Genomic DNA, 6,284 nt, shown 5'->3' on the forward strand with positions numbered 1-6,284 from the left:
GGTCCTGTCTCGGCCATTAGCCTGTCACTTGGCCCAAGACAAGTCATTTCCTTTCTCAGCACCTCAGTTCCCTCGCTAGAAATAGCTCAATGATCTCAAAAAGGTTCTTGGCATTTAAAAGGTTCTCATTTCTGCTTTGCAGATTCATTTTGAGGAGCGATACAAAAGCAGCTGGTAGCTAACATACAATTGAAGTCGTAAAACACATTCATTTGCCATGATTGGTCTCCTTTGAAAACATTTCCTAAAGATTCAGGGTGGGGGCTTTCATTCCTTCTCCTTGGAAGACTGGCTCCTCACTGAGAGAATAAGCAAGCAACCAACAACTCGCTCTCCAGGGATTCTGATTCATGCTGGCCTCATCCGGAGGATTTTCAAAGGCTGACATTTTTGGAAAGCCATCTCCAGGGAATTCTTGAGATGCCTATGGGTAGACTCGAACCTTCAACCTTCCGATGAACAGCCTGTTAACTGTTTGTACCACCCAGGGCGCCCCACCGAGAGAAAAGGCTTTGCCTTTTTTCTTTTCTTTTCTTGCCTTTTTAATTTTTATTTTAATTTGTTGCACTCGAAATCTTGCAGGACTTTTAAACCTTGCTTAAGAGGACCTGGCGCACCAGTAAACGGAGTTACGCAGTACGTTGGCCCTCTTTCCTTTTTGCCTCTCCTGGAGAATCCCCAGGGGGCAGTTCTGAGCTCTTCGTTGAGACCTTGGGGGTTCGGGCAATGCATGTGGACTGCAGGCTGGCATAGGATGCCCTTTCTGGAGCTGAAGGCTGCACACGCGTTCCACATGCCATTTGGCCCAGTGGAAGGCTGAGGGCGGGTGGAAGCACAAACTTGCTTTTGCCTCTGCCGCAGCCCTCCGGCTGTCTTTTCTGCTTCCGCGAGGAAGTAAAGGAACAAGCGCTGAGCTCTGCTCCGTCCAGCTTCCGCAGCCAGAACCACGTCTCCCGGAGCACAGGCCCCTGGCAGTGATTAGAGACCATGGCACCCCGGGCCCGAGGGGGCCGCACACTTGGTCCTGCAAAATAAACGCCTCTCTTACGGCTTCACACTCTCTGCTACTTTTTATATTAACACGGGAGCTGACAGATTGGTTGAGAAACTGCAACCCATATTTTTTCAGGGCATAAGAGATGATTGCGCTTGTTCTCATTCCAGCGCCGATCTTTTGAGCAGATGATGATGAATGGCTCGCCACGGTGGTCAGCACCTCCTGTATATTTTAGGGAGAATGCTTTCTTTAGACACATACTTTACAAAGACATATGTGTATCCTGTTTCCATTAATGGGAGAAATGATTCATTCACAAGTGAAAGATTTAATTAAATCAAGGGTCAGCATGGGTCATTCATGAATTGCAAAATACCTCACATGTTTATTATGCCCCCCACCATCTCTACGGGCTGTCAGGATTGGTACACAGTAATACAGAAGGGCCCTGAGGGGAAATACAATGATGCTTCATTCATTCATTCATTCATCATCCATCCAACCAACAAATATTGAGCTGCTACACTGTCTCAGAACTGTGCTAAAGACACGAGTGTGCCTAGACAGGCATTAGGTGTGTCCTCGGAGCAGCTTCCGCGCATGTGCAGTAGAGAGAGAAGGGGAAAGGGAAGAACAAATACAGTCATTGAAGATTGCTCCATAACATGCTTCAGGGAGGAAACCCCATTTGTCAGGTTTCTTTTGCAAGATGTTGGAATTGTTTGGGTTTGTTTTGTTGTTTTTTTTCATCTTAATACCTATCTTAATGCTTACTGCTTTATGTGCTTCATTCTGGAATGAAGTCTGATATGAGTCTAACCCAAAGTCAGTAGATATAATAGATACAATGTCATGCACCTTAGCTCAGGATGGACTGTTTGACTCTTAGATATGACCCCAAATACTTGAGCAAGAAAAGAGGAGCTAAGTCCATTGGACTTCATCAACATTAAGAACTCACAGCCATCCAGTCCAGGGCAATTCATAGTGACAAGTCACCGGACAGGATAGAACTGCCCCTGTGAGTTTCCAAGACCATAATGCTTTACAGAGTAGAAAGCCCTTTCTCCTGAAGAGCAGTTGGTGGTTTTGAACTGCTGACCATGCGGATCACAGCCCAATGTGTAACCACTATGATATATGCATATTGATATATGTATTCCTACACATCGATGATAGACGTATAGATTCCTACATGGAACAACTACCCATTTACGGAAACACGGGGCGCAGTTATTTCCAGGAAATGGAAATGAACACAATTGCTTGTCACGTTAGTCCTTTCCTCGGAATTGGTTAACTTTGTGTTTGGGAATCAGACAAACCTGGATTCGAACCCGGATCCTGCCTGACTTCTCAGCTTATTTGCTGAATATCCTTGATATTCTTTTGATTGTTTTGTTTTTGAGGAATAGTAGTAATAGTACTGAGTACAAAAAATTAGTTAACACCCATTCATTAGTTAACATTCCATTAACATTAATTAGTTAACATTCCATTGACATTAGTAATTAGTGTTCTTAGTACTTTGGTAATAGCAGAAGCGTTTTCTTCTCCCTTCTAGAACTTTCTTCATTCCATTTTTGTTGTGATTGTTTCTATTTTCTTAACTCTTCATTGATGGCGGAAGTTACAAGTTTTTAAAAATGCTCTATTCAGTCTGTTTTGTGGTCAGTGTTTCATAGCTAACTTTAGGAGGACTGATGGAAACTTTTTCTACCTCATTTTGGAGCTAAGTAGAAGGCCTGATGAGGTAGTGGTTATCACAAGGTCAGCAGTTGGAAACCATCCGCTGCTCCAAGGAAGAAAGATGAGACTTTCTACTCCATAAAGAGTTTCAGTCTCATAGAACCTCCACTCAAGTACTCCCTCAATGCAAGAATACTTTGTTCTATTAAACTGATATTCCATGATGCTCACCTTCCCGACACGATCACTGAAGACAAATGCATGCATAAGCAAATGTGGTGAAGAAAGCTGATGGTGCCCGGCTATCTAAAGATAGAGTGTCTGGGGTCTTAAAGGCTGGAAGACAAGCAAGCATCCATCTAGCTCATGGCAACAAAGCCCACATGGGAGGAGCACACCAGCCTGTGTCATCACGAGGTGTCGAATGGATCAGGTATCAGACATCAAAGAACAAAAAACATATCATTGTGAATGAGGGGGAGTGCGGAGTGGGGACCCAAGAGACATCTGTAGACAACTGGACATCCCCTTACAGAAGGGTCGCAGGGAGGAAATGAGCCAGTCAGTGTATAGTGTAGCAACGATGAAGCATACAACTTTCCTCTATTTCTTTAATGCTTCCTCCTCCCCTCCCCCCACCATCCCCACTATCATGATCCCAATTCTACCTTACAAATCTGGTTAGACCAGAGGAAGTACACTGGTACAGATAGGAACTGGAAACACAGGGAATCCAGGACAGGTGATGCCTTCAGGACCAGTGTTGAGAGTGGAGATACTGGGAGATTTGAGGGAAGGTAGGGTAGAAAAGGGGTAGAAAGGGGGAACCAATTACAAGGATCTACATATAGCCTCCTCCATTGGGGGTGGACAACAGAAAAGTGGGTGAAGGGAGATGTCAGACAGAGTAAGATATGACAAAATAATTATAATTTATATATTATCAAGGGTTCGTGAGGGAGGGGAGTGTGGAGGAAGGGGCAAAATGAGGAGCGGATACCAAGGGCTCAAGTAGAAAGCAAATGTTTTGAGAATGATGATGGCAACAAATGTACAAATGTGCTTGACACAGTGGATATATGTATGGATTGTGATGAGTTGTACGAGCTCCCAATAAAATGATTAAAAAACTAAGTTGCAGTTTCAAAATCCCACCGGGGGTGGGGGCTCGGAGTGGGAGTGTAGTTCTACCCTATCCTCTAAGGTCTCTATGAGTCAGAATTGATTCCGATAGCAGTGAGTTTGGTTTGCTCAGAGAGACTATGCTGGCAGTATATGAACAAAGTTCTCCAAAGGTTTTCTACAAGAATTTCAATAAAATCGACATTTCTTATCATGGTAACCAGGTGCCTAGTCCTGCACTCTGCCTACCCTTCTGCAATGCAGTGGATAATTTAATATGGTACTTCTGGTCAACATCTATGTAATGCCTACCAAATGACGTTTTCCTGATGGGTCTAGATAAGAGCGGGTGGGGAAGGCAGGGTTACACGATTCCTCTGTGAGTTCGGTGTGCCATCGCAATGAATGAGCAAACCCAGTGGAAAAGTGGCAGATGCTGTGGGAGGGACAACTGGGGTCAGCGTGGTAGGAAGGCTAGAGGGTGGGCATAGCTGAGCTCAATCTCAAGGAAATCAGTTATGAGCAGCAGCAGCTGCTGCTGATTCACTTTTCTCTCTTGTGTGGTCAGAGGGCGTTAGAAGCATCCCCACATTCGCTTCCACACCTTCCAGTCTCTACCATGACCATGCTGGGCAATTGAGCAATGAGCTTTGCCTGGAATGTCCCCCCTCCCTCCCTGAACGGCACGCCCCCAACTTTCTGCCTTTCTGCCCTCTGCTCAAATGTCTTCTCAAACAGTGCCTTCTCTGTCCACTGCTCTATCCCTTTCCTATCTCCTTACTCTATTCTCCCTCAAGCAGCATGGGGCTGAAATGGCATTCTGTGTTTCCACGCTTACACCTGACGTCCCTCCTCCTCCTCCTCCTCCAATTGGTGAGACCCTGAGGGACTTTTCAGTTCCTGCGCGTCCTCGAGTCGCCACGCCCTCGAAGGAACATGAATGAAGGACCATGTTTGGGTTCTCACAGGAAAATATAGAGGTCAAAGCTATTCAGATGATTTCTAGAGCACAATAGCCTCCAATGTATAAGACTCCCACCCAACCCCCTACCCCCCACACACATGCACACAAATTTTCACTACATGGACATTTTTCACCATGGAAGGACCAGAAGAGGGGACAGGAATGATTTTGATTATATGGAAAAGGAGTGTCTTGGTGGCGTGCTTAAGGGCTTGGCTGCGAACGGAAAGGTTGGGGCTGGAATCAGCCGACCAGCTCAGTCTCTCCCTGGGCCAGTCCTACTCTGTCCCTGGGCCACTCTGACACAGGCAACTGGGCGCCGCCTAACAACACGCGTGCGCATCAAACGAAGGTGCGCACACGGGAGGTCTCTTAAGCCCTAAATTGTCATGGACTTTCTCCGTGGCCCTGTTTGCTAAGTGTCCCTTTCCTACCCTGCTTCCCATGCGGTTGAACAGCCGTCGGTGGCCCTGTGCTCACAGTTCGCCAACCTGGGTTTTCCGGAGTTTTCCCGCGATCTGGCTCAGAGCACCGAGCAGGAAACAGGGAGGTTTCCTTTGGCGGCTTGCGCTCTGCGAGCTGATGAAGTGCAAACAGCAGAGGCGTTTGCCTTCGCTGAGATGCCTGCGTGGCCCAGGCAAAGCCATCCCCAAGGAAAACAAGTCATCTCGAGGAACCAATAAGCGCGACTGACTTTCCCTGGACTGCGAGAAAGGAGGGGCCAGGAAGGTTTGCCTGCAGTCCTGAAAACGTGAGCGCACAGCGCCTGGGCAGGTTGTGTGCATGCTGTTGGCCGAGCGGGGCCTTGCTGTGGTTGTTTAGAGCGTTGTGTTCCAGAAGACTCTCCCCAAAGCCAAACCATGCCGGCTGTTGCTGCCAAAGACTGGGCCTGGCTGGCTCTGACTTGTGCTTCAGGAGAGGTGCCTTGGGGTAAGAAAACTGGCTCCATTTCTCTCATGACCACATCAGCCTTGGTTTCCGTTGAGCAAAATCAAAATCCCCCAAAATGCTACCATCCCAAATTGTATGCGGCTTTTGTTTTATAAACATTTTTTTCCCTGTCTGTGGAAACTGATAAAGACCAATACTGTATCCAGTTGTTTTCCCGATGGCCAATTGAACTTGAGGGATTTTTTTGTTTGTTTGTTTCCTTAGCATGAGATCCTGTTCCTCTTCGAGGAGATATTCCTGAAATCCGACTGCACATTGTCAAGTGCATAGTTGTGAATCCTTGACATCTCGACCTGAAACTCTGGCCTGGTTTTTTGTTTTGTTTTTTGCTGATGCTGAAATGGAAGGTTGCAGAACCACCAGTAGAGGACCAGTGAGAGATAACCAGAACCAATTACAATGTTCTTTGAGATGCTCCTAGTTCTGTTTGGGGAAGGAGAGAGGGGCTGGCCTAACCTTGTGAAAGGCAGGGTGCATTTTGGACTTCCACAAGTAAACATTCCTCAGGGAACAAGAAGACTCCCTGAAAGCTTTGTTGTTCTCAGATACTTGAGTAATTCC

This window comes from Tenrec ecaudatus, chromosome 1, assembly GCF_050624435.1.
Source record: "Tenrec ecaudatus isolate mTenEca1 chromosome 1, mTenEca1.hap1, whole genome shotgun sequence".
Lineage (NCBI taxonomy): Eukaryota > Metazoa > Chordata > Mammalia > Afrosoricida > Tenrecidae > Tenrec > Tenrec ecaudatus.